The sequence below is a fragment of the Diplotaxodon limnothrissa genome, linkage group LG20, assembly GCF_057381915.1.
Source record: "Diplotaxodon limnothrissa isolate DT_005_m linkage group LG20, D_limnothrissa_male_GT1.1, whole genome shotgun sequence".
In the NCBI taxonomy this organism is placed as follows: Eukaryota; Metazoa; Chordata; class Actinopteri; order Cichliformes; family Cichlidae; genus Diplotaxodon; species Diplotaxodon limnothrissa.
In genome coordinates this window covers 10,329,941-10,352,234 of record NC_140615.1, presented here as the reverse complement: position 1 = coordinate 10,352,234, position 22,294 = coordinate 10,329,941, and the positions used below count along the sequence as shown (strand labels likewise).

Below are 22,294 nucleotides of genomic sequence, written 5' to 3'. Positions count from 1 at the left end.
TGAGCTATCACTATAATTAATTCATATTTTCTTTCAAAGGTGATTACTATTGATTCCTCTGAATATTATTGATGACTCAGACATGACACACTAGTGTTTCCTAGTTTCCTAGTTCCTAGTTTCCACCCAAACCACATAATCTGTGTTCATTCACCCGACTTGCACATGAAATATGATTCATTAGTCTTTCCATAGATGTCTTATGTAAAGACAATATAGCAGTTATCAATTAGAACCAGAGGGAGAGAAATCAACCACAAACTGACTGCAATGCTTAATGACAGCACGGTAGAAACTGCAACCGAAGTGAAAAGAATTGCATCCCTCACATGTGCCAAAAAACATAATCCACACAGACACACAGGTATGCGCACATGCTACCATACAGATACAGCATGAGCACAAAGGAGATACAAACAGATGTACAAAGAGATACAGTCAAATGAAACAAATATGCAACACTCCTCACCATCTAAAAATAAAAATAAAGCATCACCCTGCTCCTCCTCCTCCTCTTCTTCTGTCCTCCTCCTTCCTTTTCTTCCTCCTCCAGATGAGAGCTGATACTCCCTTGTGTCCGGACCTTGCTTGCTTCTCTAATTTCTCCCGACTGCGAAAACAACCCAGCTCCTCTCTCAGCTGTGCCAGTCTCCTCTTGTCCTGTCTTTCCAACTGTAGCTTTGCATTCACCACTGCTACCTTGCTGCCATAAATAGTGCTATTTTAGCTCCCCTGCAGTCAGAGCAAAGCTAGTAAATCTCTGCACGTTTCATGCATTTCTCCCATCCCCTTTTCTTCCCACAATGCAATGCGCAGATGTACTGTGTTACCCCACCCGCTGTTCAATAACACCCCCCTACCCACCCATCCCTTTTCTAATTTTTTTGCAAAGGGGTACAGTGGAAGTTGGCTCCTTGAATTTAAAGGGTAGGATGTGCAAACATTGGGACAGGAGAGAGAAAAAAGCCTGCATCACTCACATACCCTAACTAAGCAATTTCTCCCACTGTGCTGCTTTGCTGTCTGGCATTTTCTAGCTTGACAGCATTACTGATCCCATGTTCCGTTACAGCTACATCGCTACACCCCGACATCGTCTGTTCCTCCTTAACATATTCTCTCTTTAGCTTTCCTACCTAGCATCTGCTTCTTCTGTCTCTGTTTTTCTTCTTTAATTCTCTCTTCTTTCCTCCTCTTGTTTTCATCTTTATCCCATTTTTCTGTTCTCTTTCTGATCAGTTTGAAAATGTAGGTCTCGTTCCTCAAATAGCTAAAGTGGAAAGAAATTTAAAAGTCTAATTTTGCTGTGCACGGTCCTCCTATGTTGTGTTGTCATAATTACATCTGATGAAGATGCAGAGGGGGAGAAAGAAGAAGAGAAGTGGATAAGGAGGAAGAGAAGGGGGGACTGATTTTAATCCTGTCTCCCTGTCTACCCCTCTGCTTTAAACACTACATCACAAGAGACATTGGAAGGAACGAGGGATGCAGTGAAGAATGGAGGGATGGAAAGAACAGGGAGGAGATGGAAAAAGCAAACAGTGGAGAGAAAGAAGTCAGCAGTTTTTTTAATCCCAGCAGCTCTTCAGCTCTCATCATGTCAAGCTTAATCAACAGCACAGCAAAGCAGAATCTGAGCTTCCACGATGTGGTTAAAACCAGTGAATCCTTTGCACGTGCACCTGTGCCGTAACAGATGAGGAACAATGTCTTTGCTAATTGTGCAGGAGTTACAGGTTTTGTTCAACAATTTACACAAAAGTGATGATAACTCTGCCCTTTTTTTAAACACAGAAGAGAAAAACCAAGTGGAAACTACAATGGATACTAAGTCTGGGGTGTACAAAACAAACCTCACTGGGTACATTGGTTTTTGTACATGCAAAATTACAAAGGGTGTGATCAGCATGCTCTGAACCAATCACATCTAATCATTCAGACAGAACTCTACCAGTGACAGAGAATCACAACAAAAAAGCTCGGCTTACAAAAGGAGCTCACAACTTTGTCGCCTGCAAGTTGGTTGGCATGATATTGGCCCCATTCTAATTCAGACTCTACCTCTTCCTCCCTGGACACTAACACTGCATTTGTGCCGCTCCAAACCAACTATCCTTAAGTGAGAGAAAATCAAGGGCATCGTAATGATGCTGCTGTATTTCAAGTCCCCATTTCATTAAGAGACCTTGGAGCTACGCTGGTTTCAGGTTCTGTTTAGTCATTTCCTGTTTTATTATGAATATTTATTTCATTTAATTCTACTTCTTATGTTTGTTTTTTAACCTCTAGTTTTGTCCTCCATCTGTCAACAGTAATCAAATTTGACTCTTATGTAGCTCATCGCAGGTGTCACATCATCTTGTTACTCCTTGTACTCGACCTAACTAGGCTTTTCCTTGTGCATGAGTGCATGAGCACTTGTGCATGAGCTTTAGTTTCACATAGTAAAGCATGAACAGTTGTAGACGTAGATCTATCAGAGGTTTTTAGTAAGGTAACCTCTTGAAGTGCAACAGGAGGAAATGTCTTACAATCCAAAGATGTGCACTCGATATTATCCATTTTATATAGCGCCAAACCACAACAACACTGGTGTCAAGGTGCTTCATATAGTAAATGCTACAATGCTAAAATCCAATCAACAGCAGGAATTCAACCTTGTAATTACTGTATTTCTTAATTAATACACTAACTATAAGGTTACTGTAGGCGTGAAGGCCCGCAGACTTGAAAAACAGACTCATGTCTGTGTTCACAAATTTCTACCAGTCAGCTTGCATGTGGTGTGCTGCTTAGCTCAGACCATTTCCCAGACCCACAGAAGTTATCAAAAGAATAAATAGCTGAAAATGTATTTTTTTTTTGAAAGGAGGAAAATGAGCCCTGACAATCTCCAACAATGCTGACTCTGCACACTCACACAGGAGGAAAAATGGGAGGGGGGCGGGGGGCTTCTCTGCATTGTAGCTTCTTATGCATACATCACAGAAACATGAATCAAGATTTAAATGGAAGAGCATACTTATTACATGATATAAATTGCAAGAGAGCTTTCCTGTTCTCAAGCATTTTCAATAGCACAGCACATTTGACCTTCATATGATAGAAGAATTGCTTTCAGTCTAATCTTTGTTAGCTCTTGGTGCAAATATGTCTGCAAGAACTGTTTCTCCTGAGGCTGAAGCGCCAATAAAACTTAAAGAATAGTATAAAGAACAGCTTTATTACTGGAACAACACGTTTCGGCCTGTGCCCTTCGTTATATTACAAATACACACATTTATATACAGAACATTTTGCCTAATAACAGAATATGTTGTTTACCAGTGCAAAAAATGAATCATAATATGTTTATTAAGAAGAATAACATAACCTAGTGACCTGTTGTTAAGGTCTGGTGAATTAAAAACATATAAAAGTACTGTAAATGCCACAGACTTATTTACAAGACTGTGAATGATGTTTTCCGAGAAAAACAAGCACACTGCAGACTATAACTGTAACCTCTTATCTCCACTTTGAGAAGCACAGCTCTCCTCAAGGATTCTGATTTCCTCAATCACATTTCACTTTCTCTTTCTGTTGCTACCACTCTTATTTCTCTGTAGACACTTCACACCTCCACCCACACACATGGAGGTCTCAGCTCCTCTTGCAACAGTCATTAGCCTGAAGGTCAGGTCTGTCTATTTAAGAGGCTGATCTCTGTCAGTATTGTGTCTCTACGACACAATATGATCGCAGTGAAAACAATTGGATTCATCTTTAACAGGGCCAGAGGTGTCAAACAGCTGAACAGATGCTGTAATGCAGATAGGGAGACTCATTTGATGTTGCCCAAATGAATACAGATGTTGCAGGTGGTAAGAAATAGATAAACTGTGTTTACTCAAATAACCAAACTATAGCAGACAGTTAAATATGAGCAAGAAAACCATTTTGGCAATTAAGAGAATGAATTGGTGAATATGTAACCCCCCCATACTTTCTGGTGAACCATCAATCAATATCTTTAATCATTTACAAGTCAGCACGGTGAACGCAGAGGCATCTGTTAGTCCTAAAGGAATAAAAAGAATAGGAGCCAGGGCTAAAAAATTAATTTAGATTAAAGATCTAAATAAGAAGATTCACAGCTGGGGAGGGAGCATAGAGGGTTAAACAATGAAGTCATTAGAATGGCATGCCAGTGCAAAATCCATCAAAATGTGGCTGGGACAGATGCACGAAGAACATACAATGAAGCTCTACTTTTGAGTACAGGAGTCAAGTGGAAGTTCACTGTGACTCTAATTTGTAACTAACTAGCCTGGAGACACAGACAGAGAAGACAAGAGGAGGTGGGAGGGTCAAGATCTAATCAGTGAGCTAAAACAGCATAGAGGAGGAAGTCTGTGAGGTCTTCATGGCTCTGCCTTTCTCACTATCGCACATCTCTGTTTGTTTTTCTCCCGCTATCTCCTAATTAATGAAAACAGTTAATAGGAACTAGACAGATGAGGCTGAATAAATTCATTAATACATTTAATGTTGTTATCCTGTTGATTTGCAAGGTTCAAACTGCCTGAATTACACAGAGTACTTCACATGTAGAACACAGCAATAGTAATATAAATAATATATATGTATACACACATGCATACATATACTAACCTTTAAAAATGAGCCTATGTTCTGTACTCAGTCGAGAGTACCTCAGTGAAAGCATGAAACTGGCAACTGAATATGAACTTAGTCACACTGAAAAACGCGCACACATAGGGGACACACTCTCATGCACACTGACCAGCTGTCAGCATAAAATATTCATGCTACCTATCTCCAAACACTACTGACCAGGTGTTACCGCCGTTTCACAGAGAAAACTCCCCGTGTGATTCACCACATCATCTGCCGCAACACTGCCAAACATTTCTCGACATTTCTCTTTTCAGCACAGTAAAAGTACCTCATCGATCTGTATTTGTTATGAAAATGTATTTTAATCCAAGAGATAGTTTAGGTGAACACCCATGCAGTACTCCGTGACTGTCTTGAACCACACTCAATCCTGAGTACATAACCTGGAAGCTGTCCAGTGCCAGCAGTCACAGGCCTATGCTAGTGGCAGCAGCTTAAGTGTTTGGATGACAAGTGCCTTGTTCAAGGGCATCTTACCAGAATTAATGCAGACTCACAAGAGCAGAAGCCCCACCACCTTGTAATAGGTCCTACAGTGTTCTTTCATTTGACCACCTTGGAGATGCTAAAGGAATCGAGGATTACGTGCATGCATTTTAGCACTTTAAGAGAAACTTGCACGTGTATGGTATACTCTGTGACATATACAGGGCTGGACTGTGAAGCAGGGCTGAAATAAACACCAGTGTCTCAGTGCTCCTATAACAATCTTTGGCAAAACGACAGTATTTGAGAAACCTAGAGGACAGAATCCACTGGTAGTCTCAGTCGATTTTATTTCATCATGGTACTTGTCATAATGTTGCCTTAGATAAGCTCACATTGAGGATTTACTCACCCACATGATGGTTTTTCAGACTGATGATTTTTCAAGTACAGTGGCATGACACTTTTTCTCAAACATCCCACAAAATTTGCTCAATTTGCTTTGATGCCACGGTTCTCGTCCGCAGCACTGAGGTATGAGTCGTCACATGAATTAAACCTGACTTCTAAGTTGAAGCTGTTGTCTTTGTGGGAGTATCTGTGAAACTGTACCATCCCCAGTAAACAGCGGGGGATGAAAGAGCACAGCAGGAGCAGAAGTAAACTGTTATAGCTGCGCTTTAGAATTATAGTAGCTAAAATATTTCATTGTGCAAAGAAACAGTGCAAGGGTCTATTTAGGATTAAACGTATGGCATGGTTATGTTTTGCCTAAATGAATCTGAGATGAGCTGTAATTGTCTAGAGTGGTGACAAATGTCACATTTGAGGTAAAGTAAATGAAGGCTATGTCCACTGTTTGAAGCTGTTTGGTTTTTTTGTGGTTGTTGAGCTTGAGCTTATGTATATATTGTGCACCTCTATCTATATTCACACACAAAGTCCATTAAAATACAGCCTAACATGCATGTGCAGGATTCATTTGCACCTCTACTGAGGGTTACATACAACGCTTTTAATAGATCTGTCAATCTGCACAGTGTGGAGCTTTACAGGCTGAAGAATAGGAGGGAAGTAGACAGAGACGGAGTGAAAATACTCTCAATGTAAGCTTATCATAGTAGAAGTGTTTGTGGAAATCCAGGGAAACACTTAAGAGCAATTTTACCTAATATTGTGAGTTTGAAAATCTAAAAAATACATTTTCAAATGTTTCCATTTATATTTTAATCTATGTTTAATACTTTCATTCATATTTGAATCAACTTTACATCCTGGTGCAAAACTGTGGTAGCCCTTTAAATTATAGTTTGGTAACAATGTGGTAAGAATGGGCTAATAAGGAGGAAACAAGAAGGGGAATAACAAGTTATTACCACTTAGTTACTAAGTAATTGTCTTGTATCAACCGTGTTAATTGCTGTATAACATTGTGTTGACATGTTCATCTTTGGGTAATAATAGGCAACAAACAGTACTGTATTTCTCATACTATAAGGGACACTGGATTATAAGGCACATTAAGTTTTTCTATTACGCTGCAAGCAGGGTTACAAAATGCAAAACTACCATGTTTCTACTTTATTTCACAGTAATATTTCCTATAATTCAAAACCAAAATTCAAAAACATGTTTGTGTTTGCTAATTGGAATTTTTGTTATCATGAATTGGCTATTTTATAATACATAATGTTATATTAGTTAAGCTCCTGTGTCAGTTTCTCATTGCTTCAGGTAAATAGCTTAAAAGCTACAGAGAAAATTTGTCAGTGTTCATCTTATGAAAAAAACAATTTTCCTTTCAATAGTAAGAATTTAATAAAAGAATTTATATTAAATAAATAAACTGACAGATTAGATACTAGAATTTTAACTATACTGATTTATGTACCTTAATGAAAACTAATACCTTATGTAACTAATACAGTGGATTTTGAAATCTCTGTGTATCATCAAATTTTACCATTCAGTTTATATGTAGGTGTGGTGCAAACCAAGCAGCATGTGGTGCTGTATATTACAGCACCACATGCTGTAATATACAGCATGTGGTGCAGTTTCTTATACAGTAGATAAATACACAGAATTTACTGAGAACCTTCTAAGATACATTTGCTCTCAACATATGGAGATTAAGAGAAATGCCTGAAAATAAGAACACTCAACACATTAATGTAGCTACTTCATCTAAAAGAATGACTACATGGTATGGGAATATATTAAATGAAACACAGAGGCATGCTGCCACTCTATGTTCCATGTTTATCTCCAGTTAATCATAGAGTGGAGGCTCTTTTGCACAATGACTTCAGTGAGCGAACACTTTGTCTGGCTGCTCACGGTCATGGCAACAGGCTAATGTTTCGATCAATATTCCACGCAGATAGCGGACAATCCTGCAAGTATTCCTGTGGTGAATCACACAGATTCCACAGCTAATTATGGAAACACACCAGTACAACACAATGACACATTTCACTGATACATTACAATTCCTACCCCTTGTCAATAACCTTCACCAACACAACCACCTGCCTGGTTTATACTTAACTCTTAAAAGCCCTCCGAAAATTTTACACAGACTTATTAGATGTCAGAAACAACAGAATAACAAGGTGAACTCTCACATCACATGTTAAAACACACAAGGCTTAGCGAATAATTACTATTTTTTTTACTGCTAATAAGTTTAAACTAAAACAAAATGTAAAAAATAAATGCTAAAAACATTGCACCTTTTCCCTCACCAAGTAATAGTAATATAGGAATTAATGTTTGAATTTGCTTTTTAGCATTTAGCTGCTTTACTTTCAAAGACCCAAAACTTTCACTGTCATGGCCTATATTGCACTTAATTAGAGTGGAAACATTGATATCCATGATTTAGTACACCTGCACACCTGAGGTTATTTTTAAAGTGAGATGATCACCATGCTTTAAAAATCTCATCCTTGTATCAACAATTGTTTTTTTTTTAAAAACTACACTTTTGTCATCTTGTAGTAACATTATATATCAATGACAAAGATTTATTCTAGCATTAAGCACACATCACAGCACTGACTAAAAGATTGATGGCATCAACATTAAAATAAGCTAAGGAGTTTAAGGAGCGGGTCACGTGTTTTTCTGACAGAAATGGGACACTTTGACAGATTAGATACTAGAATTTTAACTATACTGATTTATGTACCTTAATGAAAACTAATACCTTGTGTACCTAATACAGTGGATTTTGAAATCTCTGTGTATCATCAAATTTTACCATTCAGTTTATATGTAGGTGTGGTGCAAACCAAGCTCTTGTTATCATGAATCAATCATCATGCTCTACCCTAAAATGTAGTTAAAACATTTATTTATTGCATAGCCCCCTCAACAAAGCTCAGAGCTGTTGGGCTATGGCAGGGGTGGGCAACTCCAGGCATCGAGGGCCGGTGTCCCTGCAGGTTTTAGATGTGTCCTTGAACCGACACAGTTGATTTAAATGGCTAAATTAGCTCCTCAACATGTCCTGAAGTTCTCCAGAGGCCTGGTAACGAACTAAGCATGTGATTCAGGTGTGTTGACCCACGGTGAGATCTAAAACCTGCCAGGCCCTCGAGGCCTGGAATTGCCCACCCCTGGGCTATGGGCATGCATTCCCTTGGGGTATTTTGTGGTCTCACCCTAATAGCCTCAGTTGCTGTGGACATGCATTATCATTTCAGGCCTCCGTTTGCCCCCAGATGCTGACTATATAGAACCTGGAGTATTTGGAGGCCAGGTCAGCACAGTTTTTGTGGGTCACGTTAATATTTGTTGAACCAAATCTTCTCCCAGCTTCTGTCCCAACTTTGTCCACTTGCTTCTCTGGGGTACATGGGGAGTACATATTTCATTACAGACTAATAATAATCCTAGGTCAACAACGCACTACGTATAATTCGTTCATTTTGTCAAACTGTCATTTCTTAAGTTAATAATCATAATAATAATAAATACAATAAATGTAATCTGTAATAGTTTGTTAGCTATAAAACCTAGTGTCAGTAGATTGTGTCCTCCTGTTTGTTGAGGTCATTGTAATCGTAAAGTCTTTATAGACTTTGGACACGGTGACACAAACCTTAAATTGTACCATTTGAATACAGGGAGAAAGACTACCCCTTCATTCAAGATCTAATAACACCACAGCTGACAGTTCATTCCCTGCTTTGTCCAGATGAATGTCCTATACACACACACACACACACACACACACACACACACACACACACACACACACACACACACACACACACCAGCACAATTACCATCAGAAAGCTTCTGGCCAAGAGAAAGTCATAAAACACGTTTCACTTCTTAGGTTGCACACCAACACACACACACACATCTCGAGGACGATTCATCCACAGCCTCTCCTCACTGAATAACTCCAACTGGTCGATAGTATTGACCACTACCACACTACAATATAATGCATGTTTCTTAATTAAAATCTGGCTCAGCACTTCGGGCCCAATCTAATATGGTCACAACCTCAATGTGAACGTTGTGTGAGGTTGAGTGTGTGACGGTTTGGGTTATGATGTTAGTCACAAGGGACAAGGTTACTACAGTATAAGGGGCTAGAGAGCATCAGTACTGTGTACTGTGTGGGTCGGTGTGTGTATAAATGCACAACTTGTGATTAAAACCTGCAGTTGAAACTCTGCTGTTAAATCAATAATAGATTTGAGTCAGACTGAAGAACAATACCGCGGGTTCTTCAATGGACAGCTGGGTGGGAAAAAAGAACTCATAAAGCATTTGGAAATGTTTGGAAAATAAAAATGCAAATGGTCAGACTAGGCAGAGGAAGAAGCTGAATAAGAGCAGGAGGATTAGAATGAAAAGACAATGACAGGAAAAGGAAAGAAAAACAACGCGTGCATGAAAGAAAAATCAGGCGAGATAGGAGCGCAAGAGATAAAAACACAGAATAGAGGAACAGGGTGGATGATGGGATTTCCAATGCATTTTTAATCAAATGATAAAGAAAGTGGTGTTTCTTGTTTGTTTGCTAGAAATGAATTACACAAACATGAATGATAACACAATCTGTTTACCTCTCTGTCACACCCATGTCCTCTGATGTTCTGCACACAAAAAACTGTATTTGAAACTAAATTTACATCATGTTGCACCAAAAAATGAGTTTGGCATAAAAGCTTTTTACATAGCTTTAGCAATGCTTTATCTATAGCAACATTACAGAATAATAAAGACGACATCGCTTGAATATTATAAATGCTATATAGTGTTGAAAGTGCTGATTTTTCATACTTTTCCTAGAAGGGAAGAATGACTAGCCAATAAAGTTTCTTTAATTGATTTAACGTGTTAATGTTTCTGCTTTGATTAAATTTCTTTGATGATTTAAAAAGCCTCATGAGACAAATTATTGAGGACATCGCGCCAAAGGGTGTCTGCAGTCTTCAAGACACAGAGACCGATAAGACATCTCTCCAACCAGGAAGCTAGTCAGACAGCCAGATGGTGCAGACCTGTTTGCAGAGGTATGACAGTGTGAACGAGTTGTATCACCTTCCCCTCAAACAGTCTTATCATGCAGTGACAGCACCCAGCCGTCCTTTTAAAAACCACCTACGGCCAGTCTTTCCCTCTCCATCAGCCGCTGCTTTCTCTCCTTCTCTCTCATCCTTTTATCGACATCCTGCCTTCTGGTGTGTGGAGGTGTGATAGAAGTGGACATCAGTAGCGTCTGTATATTTTTGAGTTTGTTTTGGACTCTGAGGATAATTAAAAGTGTGCAGACATACACAAACGTGTGTGTAAAAGATCACTAGTATAGAATGGACCACCAAGTGCTGTATAGTGTGTCCTGCTTTTACATAGCCGACTGGCTAATCTGACAAGTATGTCCTGGCAAATCAAACAACATATAGAAACAAAATAAATAAAAAAAATACTCCACAAGACGATCACAAAGTTACAGTATAACACATAAGGTCAATGTTGGTCTCTTTAACCCCCATCTTCATTGTCCTATGACCTTAACAAGTTAGCAAATTTAACATAAACAGCAACATTTCCTTAAGACTGGAAAAAGGCTGATTTGCAGTTTTCATTCACTTCAGCAGCAACAATTTGAATTACTAATGCAGAGCAATTTCAGTCAACTGCAACTTCAACAGAAAATAACAGTGAAAAATGTATTTTGCTCCAGAAAGAAAAAGTAGATAGACTATGATTTTAGGAAAACCATCACAACTGCAATGAGTAAAATTTAAAATATAAATTTGTTTTTAAAAAAGGAAAATTTGTAATACATCAAAATTTCTCAAATGAGATGATAAAAAAAATGCCACATTTCTCATCTTTTTTCATTTAAAGCACGTCGTTACAAATTCCTTGCAGCTGTACTCAGACCTGTGTGTGTGTGTTATTGTTAAGCTGAGTGTTTATGGCAAGCAGACTAAAGTTTGCATGTTTTTGATGCTTGCATGTTTGCTTTCCTAAGCGTGCACATGTGTGCACTAACGCATTTTTGTACACCAAGTGTGTAAGTGTGTCCAGGTGTGTGATGCTAGCCCAGGGCCCCTCTCTCTCTCTTTCAGTTCTCGACTGGCTGGAGCCTCTCTGCTGCTCTGCTCTCATGGTTAATGCATGTGGAGAGAGAACTCTTGTCCCTCTAGCTTCTCCTCTTCTCTTTACTTCCCCAGAATAGAACTGATCCTCACCATACATGAAGGAAGATAACTCCCATTCCTTTCCCATTCCACACACAGCAAAGAAGAAATTACAAAAGCACAGAGTCAGAGAGAAGGAGTGAGCGATAAGCTGACAGAGAAAAGGCTGGGGAGATAGGGAGGAAAGGGAGACATATGAAAAGGTAAGGTGGGAAGAAAGAGTAAAATAAGTCTCAAGAGCAGAGACATGAATGCTTTTAGATTCCCTCATCCCTTCTTCTATCCATGTGGAACTGTGCATAATGGCAAAACAGGATATCAAATAACTGCAATGAGCAACACTGAAACTGCACGTACCGAGTCTCAGGAAGCAACCAGTTAACAATGGAGAGAACACTGCAGGGGACACATGGTTCGACTCTGTTGGTGCTAAGTGTTACAATAAACAGTGGTGGCAAGCCAGGGAAGGATCATGCCCCTACATGAATGGCTTCTACTTTTCAATCAGAGCCACAGCAAGAGAGCGAACTGAGGGGTGACAGTCTAAAGATCTTTTCAGCATATTCTGTCATTTAATTTTTAGAGCATGCTGTCATTGTTTGCTCATTGTTTAACAGCAATTTAATAATCATCCACCCATCCATCTGTGGTCTGGAACATATCCCAGCTGTCACAGGACGAGAGGCAGGGTACACCCTGGACAGGTTGCCAGTCTATTGCAGTGCTACGACTATCATTTATTCTTAAAAATAGCCTCGGAGAAAGCCATGATCCCTCTCTATGTGTTAGCTCTGCACAGACTGGCGACCTATCTGGGGCGTATCCTACCTACTGCCTGATGATAGTTGGGATAGGCTCCAGCCAGCACAATATCTCTGTAATAAAGAATGATACTGAACTAACAGCCATCTTTATGATCCAGGTTTCGTTTCCTGTTTTTCTTTCTCCGGTAGTTTCCACTGCCAAGCAGGCTTGGCTTCAACCAGTGCCAAGTTAAAGTGGCACAACAGACACAGACACACAAACATAGGGAAGCTATCACTGTGAGACTTCCGCTGGGCTATAATAGGAGATAAATCTGAACTGTCCTAAGAGTGACACACACACACACACAAACACACACACACAAACCATTTCCTGTAACTACTATCTGCTATTTAGAGGGAAATTTATTCAGCTACATCAAAGAGGGCTGCAGGTAGATTGGTGTTTACTGTAATGATTTCCCCTCACTGGAACCAAACACCCACAAACATAAAAACATGCCATTTGGCACTACATACACTAAGCAATGGGGCTGCACAATTAATCAGATTTTAATCTTGATCACGTTTTTGGCTTCTCACAATTAAATGAACATGATAGAGCGATAATGAAAATGTTAATTGTGCCAACACAATTCAAAGTAAAAGCAAATCCAGCACTCCCTAAATGACTCCCTCCAGATGGGCCAATCATGTTGCACCATGCAGTTTTAGGTTTCTTGGACAAGTCTGGATGAGTAAAACTTTAAAAGACAGATACACAAGAAAATTTAAATTGTCTGGCAGAGAAGAAGAACCTGTCCTTTGAAATGAATCACCATCCATTGTTTGGAAACACCTCTGCTTTAGTGCAACTGACATTAACCAAGAAACCATATGCAAAGAGTGCTGTAGGTCTGCACCACAAAGCAACTTGACTAACTTATTCAAATGTTTGAAAACACAGCGTAAACTGCAGTATAATTAATGCATGAAGGTCAAGAAAAACAATGCGGCGGTTGTAAACAGGAATTATCCAACATCAACTCAAAGAGCCACAACTCATGAGCGTATTCTTCCAGCTCACAAAGATGCATTGAAATCACCAATCAGTCGCCTTCAGTTTGGCCAAAATCCAATAAACACGTTGAATACGTAAGAACTCAGGGAAATGGTCAACATACTTGACAAAAGATATGTTAATGCAGGGCAAATAGAGAGGGATCTCACAGCTGTCGAGTCTCTTCAAGTTTCATTCACATCCATCGAGCAGGCACAATGAATGGAATCAAAGACTTTGCCTTTTGCTTCTAGGAGATGCACTCAGATCAGGTGAGGAAACACCTTATTTGTCAGCAAAGATGTTTTAATTAACAGGAATGCAGCACAGTGTGAATGTGAAAGAAGTTCCCTGTTGATTTAATTTTTTGTTAACTTTGGTCACATTTATTATTTATTTATTTGGGTTTTTTTTCTAAGTGTAGCACTGAATTGAGGCGAATGAGGATTGCGGATTTTATTTTGAAAAGTTAGTTTACATGAAAGTGCAATAAAAGCATGTCTCACTCAGATCTCAATATTGTTGCAAATAATTATAATATACATTTTGTCCATAATCATGCAGTCGTACTAAACATGTCACTCAAAATAAATAGTTGATATTAGTGGTGCAACGGATCACGGTTGATCCGTAATCCGAACCGATCCCACTCTACAGTTCGGGACGCACGTGATCCGAAGATTCGAAGTATGTGTATGGTGCGCGTGGTCAGTCTGTCAAGCGATAGTTATGGCCAGCGCTAGCAGTCCAGGTGGAGGAGCAGAGGAGTTTGCAGCATTTAAGCAGCCCTTTGTTCCCCAATCCGACCGGGCTAAAGCTATTACAAAAGCTACTGGGGTGTTTAGCTGCAGACGGGAGGCCGTATTCCCTTGTGCAAAACAAGGGGTTTATGATGAATGTGCTTGAGCCACGCTATGATATCCCGTTGCGCGTCCACTTCAGTGACAAGATCGTACCCAGGCATGTATGAGCAGGAAAAGTTTAAAGTTATGGCTGAACTGTCCCAGGCATCTTCTGTTGCCCAACTACAAATGGGTGGACCTCGAGGTCAACGGAAAGCTACGTGACCGTGACCGCTCATTATAAAACAGCAGAGTGGTAGATAAAAACCCCTGTACTGCCCTATACTGCACCTTAATTTGTTTTTATATAATTCTGTGGAATGAGTCTTGGGTTGAATGTTTTTAATAGGCAAAAAATACTTAAATAAGTTAATAAGTAAATGTTAAAATTTTTTCTTTTTTTCTTTTTTGCTGATCCGAAAATTGATCCGATCCATGACTTAAAACCGTGATCCGATCCGAACTGTGAGATTTTTTTGATCCGTTGCACCACTAGTTGATATGCAGTCCTACTTTCTATCACCCAGACATAAAAAAGCGAATACATCCAGTGCTGTGTGGGTTTTGGCTGAAATCTGACAGTAGACGACCAAATCTATGAATGCACTGATCCAGATACAGCTGCAGGAGTTGGCTTTGCTATTGAGTTTCTAATTGTTCCATTATGGGGGGTTGCAATTGGCCTTGCAGTGGACAGAAATCTGGTAAGCTTTTGAGTCAGTGTCAACACCTGCCCAAAGCTTTTCTGGTTAAAAAAAGAACACACAGGAAATTAGCAATACGCTGAAAAGCTTCAACATTAGTTGCCATAACATCATCTGAAGTTATTAAAAGCGCTGACATCAGAAGCTGAAATAGCGACTTTCTATCTTCAGACAGAGGTGCTGAGATCCCAGTGCATTTACAGCTTCATGTGTTGATTGAGAGTTTTATCACAAGTGAACCAAAAATAAAGGGGTTGTTGTCATGCTACCTCTTAGTCTATTCCTCAGATTGTTTTCACACTTAGGTTATTTATGTGATAATGTTCATTAGTCAGTGTATTGTAAAAAAAAATAGTTGTTTGTTTAGTATTTTCACTGCTTGAAGTTCAAACTGAAGAAATACCTGAATGAAGATACTGTATTGATTTACATTCTTAACATTAATTAAACTCTGTTATTTATGCACAGAGGACTATTATTATTTAAGTGAAAATACAACATTAAAAAAATATGTAAATTATACAAAATACACATTTACTTTAAATAAGATTAAGAAAAACAGAGCTGTGTCTGCTGATGTTTTGTTTTAATTTTTGCATTAGGACCCTGGCTTGGCACAAAAGATTCAGTGGCTAAACAAACAAGTGCCATCTTTGACTGTACTACATAAACAAAGATCATTCAGATATCAAGTACATTAAAAATAAGCTGCTGAAAATGCTTTTTTTCCTATGTGTATAAATCGTGTTTGTCTGGATTTGTGTTATTGTACTTAGTTGTATGTTTATGTTTCAGCATGCGTTCCCTGGTGTGCCTGTTCATGCTGTTGCCATCACACTCATTCCCAGCAGGTTCCTTCGCCTCAGTGTCTCAACATGTTCAAGGAGCTTCACACGTGGGAACACAAAGCACTGCCTGCTATCAAAGCATACACATCCTCAAACATGCATCATGGATACAATGACCTTTGCTGTGGGTAACCTGGTTTCCATGGTTGCCTGCCAAAGTGTGAAAAAAAACCCTGAGACCTCAGAGTACAGCTGAGGAAGATTAAAGATACACGGAAAAATTACAAAAAGAAGTGCAGGTTTTTATTCAAAGCAGGACAGTGTGCTTCTGTTTGACTAATTGGAAAGAGCAGCACAGTAACCAGTGCCGGGTTAGAGGTGGTATCCCCTCTGGGGACACTCACAGTCAGAAAGAGCCTGATGAAGATAAAACATGTCCTACAAAATATGTGAAGAATATGTGAACTCAGATCATCCTCTCAAGGAGGCCATTGTGATTCTGTCATACTGAAACATATTAAATAAACTTAATAGCAGGACATGAAATCATGTATTTATAACTGGTACTTTAATAGTCTAATTGTGAACTTTATAGATGAGCCCTCTGGTAGATACAGAGTAATGTCTTTTATGTTTAGGAAAAGATTTCTGGCAATTCTTATGATTAAATAAGAGCAGGCCGAACATTTCTATTGGTCTAAATGCACTGAGTTGATGCCATGTGATTGGATGATTAGATGTTTGAGTTAACGACCAACAGATCAGGTGTAACCAATGAAGTGGCCAGTGAGTGCATATTTAATTTAAAATAGTGCAGAGGTAACTTCTCAAATGTGGAAACTAAATGGAAAATAAAATTAATGAATAATTTTCGAATAATAGAAATTATTAGCAGTATAAACAAAGTGAGGCGTGGCACTCTGTGAGGGACTGTGTTACAAATAGTCAAAAAGAGTTCAAGAAAGAGAAAGAAAAGGGAAAAATCATATTAAATTTTATAAATATTATGCACATAATCATGCGTATGGTGTTACAGTGGTGGAAGCTTCTATTAAAGATTGCCAAAGTCAAAGTTTCAAATTTTGGAGGTAGACCAAAAAAGCTTTTTTTAGTTGAGAAGAAGAGTCTTTTGTACTCTGTATGTAAAAGTCTTTACAAGATATTTCATTCCTTTAGCATCTTTAGAAACCAAAACCATTTCCACTTCAATTGACATTTTAGCATATTTCCCTCACATACACCGTTTAACAGGGACAGCAGTAGAAATCATGTCCCAAAATAGCATCATGCTGCAGTGTTTTTGCTGTCCACTCTCCTACTTCCAGGGGTTAAAGTGGACAACAACACCTTCAATTACTAGATAATTACATTTGACAGGTAGATTAATATGAATACTGTTGAGTGAGGACACGTAGCCTGGAGTTGCTTCCAGCTCATGGTTATGCCAGTTATTTCTGAGTAATTTTTTTTCACCAACACTGCCTGCCACTCTGGGTTCCCCCACCTGCCAAGTCTGTTTGTAATGTAACCTCTACTTACTTCCAAAAAATGCTTGAGAGCTCGTATATGTATATTTGGATATGACAGTTATCATTGCCAATCAAAATGGGAAACTGAAAGGCAGTGCCCACAAGCACTTGGTTCTATTTGTAAAGGAAAAGAAAGTGTTGGAAGTTTTTTATATTTCTTTGTAGATCATGGCCAACGTGCTCCAGGCTAAAGAGACCAGAACCCATCTGGTTTGTGTCAGTTCACCATTCAAAAGCCAACATTCATAATGGCATTGATGCCACGTGGCACGGGCAACTTGTCACATCTTTGAAAGCATTAATGAAGCAATATTTGTTGACATGCACACAACATTTTTCGTCTTATGTTTGTTTGTTTGGTGCTGTCCTGCAAAAATGTTGTGCATGCATTGGTATGACATGAAAGAGTCTTATCAGACATTTTTTTAAAAATCTGGTATATTGTGACATGAAAAATATACTAACGGAGACCGAACTGTTGAGGAGCTTGAATTCTTTCCAAGTAAGCAATAGAGGAAAACACTTCAAGACAACAACTGATCTCTCACATGGGTGGTGTTTAAAGAGGTGACGCAAGCATGCCCTATCCCAAGTTTTTGAAACGTGGTACTGGGATCAAATTCAAAATTAGTTTATATTTTTCAAAAAACACTTTAACACATATTTTGTGTTGTGCTTGTGCTGTCTTTAAATGACCACATTCGATTTTAATTTAGATTTAAATGTCACAGAGCAACTTCTTGGGGAAGTTGGAGGGATATATTGCATACACATTTCTCTACTCAAGTAAATTTGTTTGTAGGCATGCTGTGTACTCTATGTACTTCCATGTGTGTGTGTGTGTGTGTATGCGCGTGCACATTTCCACTGAGCTGTCAGTGTTACTGGAGGCATTCAAATTGGATTTTTGCTGCTTGGCGGAGGTTTATGCAGACACTGGGGCTTTTGATTCAGTGCTCACTCACGGACAGCCATGCATGACAGACTGTTTCCTTAAGAGAGAAAGGAGGAGAGCGGCAAACAGAGGAGGGATACCAAAGATGTGTGGCGTGAGACAGTGAGAGGCCAGACAGTGAGCTAGAGGAGTAGATAAAATGTGGAAGGCATATTAGAAAGCAAGAAATGGGGGCCGAAGCCACCAAGAATGCAGGAGGAGGACAATGCCAAGTGATGGACAGAAAGAAAAAAATCTGCTACGTGATTAGTCAGAAAAGAGCGTAAATTATATTTTCAACACTTACTGAAAAATGCTTTACCCACATTTCAGGTGCTTGGAAAGGTGACTTTAAAAGAGGTGATTACTTTCAGTGCTTAAAATGAAACTTAATTGCATGTCTGAATTCATAAAATCATTTTTAAAAATCCTTCCTGGCAGTGATAATTATTTGTGACTTCTTTTTCACTCTACCATATGATTGCACTTAAGCCAGTGTCTGCAGCTCATTTAAGACTGCTGCTATTGAAAGGAAGCTTTCAGACAGCTTAAACTGGGGAAAGGAGCTTGCCGATAATGATTTCCTTAAACAACAAGCTCCTTTACAACAGCAATAAACTGGACGAGCTATAACGGAGCTATTGTGTGGATTTTTTTAATAGCAATTTAGTTAGCAACTTGTAATATGATCAACAGCATCGTGTGGAAAACACTCTCAAAATAAACTCAATATAAAGCTTTCATTTCTGTTGCAGCACACTTGTAAATATTTTGGAAAACATTGACACGGAACGATTTATGGCTGTTTGTGTTATGGTTACTGTAAAGGTAACGCTGTTGAATAAATCCACAGGTTAAAGACCTGCCAAATCAGACTTTAACTCTTTAACACAACATCTCTTTTTCTTTGGTATCTAATATTAATACAACGAACATATAGACATATAAAGATGCATACTTACATAGGGAAAGTAGTCTTCAAACATTGAAAGAAAAGACCCAACCGTGTAGTGATCAGCTGGCACCAGCCATCATATTTACATTAATTCAATGTTGTCTAAATTATTGCCATTATCAGCCTTCTGTGCTGATGAGAATATATCCTCTCATTTAGGTCATTCAGGTCGTGTCCATCATTACGGGGAAAACAACCTCTTTTTCCCCCTTTTTTGGTGGTTATGAATAACTCCTTCCATTCCTCTGGGGGGAAAGTGCCATTAGTGTGATAAATGCATTCTGTTATTACCGAAAAATGTGAGAGGTAATTACCAAAGTGTCATTCCTGTAACCTGTGTCATTAGCTTTCCTTTTTTTTGCGTGTTAGTAATGTCATCATCAGGATGGTTACCAGGATTAGAATAGCCACCAGTGTAGATATGCACATTACTGAGATGGGTGCAAGTACTCATCACACTGTGGGTTTGAGTTTGTCATGCGGCCTGGCTGGCATTTTATCTATTTATACTCTACTATTGAATAAGATTTAGACATTACATTTTGGTTTACTTGCAGAAAATTACTCAAACTCTAAAACATTATTAGAAAGCCTTGTTCCAAAGAAATAAAAGAAGAAATTCTCTAGGTCTAAAACTTTTCCTAATGCACCTACTGTAGTGACGTGAACTTAAGAAAGATATTATTACCTTTACAGCACGGTTTACCAACCAACTACCATCTTAAGAGCTTCCAATTACCTCTCACAGCCTTTGAATCTGTCAGTGAAAAACATTGCCACTGATCTTATTATATGACGCCAGGAATTTCCAAGATATGCGGTCACAATTTTGCCTCTATTTATGCAGTTTTTCCCATTTATCAAAAATTAAACTTTAAAGTGCTCCTATGTGGAGTGGGTGACTCAGGCTTTAAATTACTAATAATTACTATCAGATTAGATACGCATTTACAGCAGTATCAATACCAGTGGCACTGTGCCTCTTTAACCTGACACATAATGTTACTCAGTTCTACTACTACTAATTACCCAAAAGCAGCATTAGCTCTATGTTATAAATAGCACAGTTATTAAATATAAACACAGTTATTTGGACAGCATGGTGGAATGGTGGTTAGCACTGTTGCCTCACAGCAAGAAGGTCCTAAGTTCCTGAATTCCACCATCAGGGCAGGGTCTTTCTGTATGGAGTTTGCATGTTCTTCCCGTGTTTGCGTGGGTTCTCTCCGGGTAATCCAGCTTCCTCCCACAGTCCAAAGACATGAGGTTAGTGGGGACAGGTCAACTGGAAACTCTAAAGTGCCCGTAGATGTGAATGGTTGTCTGTGTTAGCCCTGTGACTGCGACCTGTCCAGGGTGTACCCTGCTTCTCACAGTCCCAGATTGGAGCAGGCTGCCTTACCAACTCTATTTGGTCAGCAATGAACTTAGGGTGCCAAGTCACCATAGGTGCAGGACTACCTGAGGCAACCTGAAAATCTTTTTTATATATATATATATATATATATATATATATAAAATAATGCCTTAGAATTTTTGTCATTTTTCCCCTGTCGAATCAAAAATGGTATCGAGTATTTTTCGGGTATTATGTTTAAAATTCTAGTATCATCTCAACCCTGCTGTCAGTTAGTTAGCTCACAGTGAAATGGGCTTAAATGTTACCATAATAACAGTGATGATTTCTCACTCCCCCAAGCAAGTTTGAAAATATATAAATTTACATCTGCAGCAGTGCAAACAGAGATATTTACTTCTTGAGACAAATGGCAGCAGCAGCTTGCATGACTGCTTTATTAAAGCAAGGTAGAATTAGTGTTTTATATGCCTCATACTAGAGATGGACCGATCCGATATTACGTATCGGTATCGGTCCGATACTGACCTAAATTACTGGATCGGATATCGGAGAAAAATAAAAAATGTAATCCGATCCATTAAATATCACGAAAGCACCTCGCAAAACTTGCAACACGCCGCAACTCACCTCAGAACGTTAGCACGTCGGAGCAGTATGCATCACGTGATAGAGCAGCTGTGGCATGCCGGACCTGTCGGTGGTCTGGATAGCATGTGGAGCTTCGCTAGCAACCTGGCATTTCATCTCCGACAAAGTTATCCCCGAGAGAAGTAAAGCAAGTGTGTAAGTCCATCTCTGAATGTTTGTAAAGCATTCCCACGTTAAGCTTAACAAGCGACTGCCTCTCGCTCTCCGGCTGCTACTTCAATCGTGAAACTGCTTAAATGATCAGCTGATCGGCTTTTCTGTCGCGAGTCCGTCTCTCTTGTTTGTTTTTGGCCCACTTTGCACCAGAAAGAGGAAACCAGCGGCTGAACAACAGCAGAACGTTTAAGCTTGATAAGCTGTTGTTAGAATTTATTTAATATTACTTTCTACTCGAGGATCTTTTTCTACGTAGCTGACGCTGGTAACTGTGCAGGGGCGGATCTAGCAAAGTTTAGCCAGGGGGGCCGATAGGGCATGAACAGGGAAAAGGGGGCACAAAGACATACTTTTCTTTCTTATTCTCATTTAAAATGTCGAGCTTTTAATAAATAATTATCTGACACCCAAAGTTTTAATTTGATGTAAAATGAATAGAAGTCAATTACTGTATATAGTGACTATTAAGTCTAATATATACCCTAGTAAGCTATAGTACTTTTTACTTTGGGAAGGTACCATCTGTGCAGTCTGCAATTTTGTTGAAGAAAGATGTTGAATCTATTTAATATTTCTTGAAAAATAATTGATTTCTGTGCATTTTTTTTCACACTGCATCAAATTAAGGTTGATTACGTCGATTAAGCATCATGAGGTGGCGCGTGAGGGGTGGTTCCTTATTTTTTATTTATTTATTTTTGTTGTTGCTGGGAGTTGGAACCCTATTAGTTAGGTTGCTTAATATTTATGCTAAGTACTCTTTAAAATACCAGAATAGGGAGGATGGTGTAGGTC

At 39.0% G+C, this 22,294-nt stretch overlaps 1 protein-coding gene across 4 annotated transcripts in view; it reads right to left on the bottom strand.

Annotated features, from left to right (window-relative positions):
- bsna (bassoon presynaptic cytomatrix protein a) overlaps positions 1-22,294 on the bottom strand; it is a 118,185-nt gene that overhangs the window by 78,667 nt on the left and 17,224 nt on the right. The window lies entirely within an intron of this gene.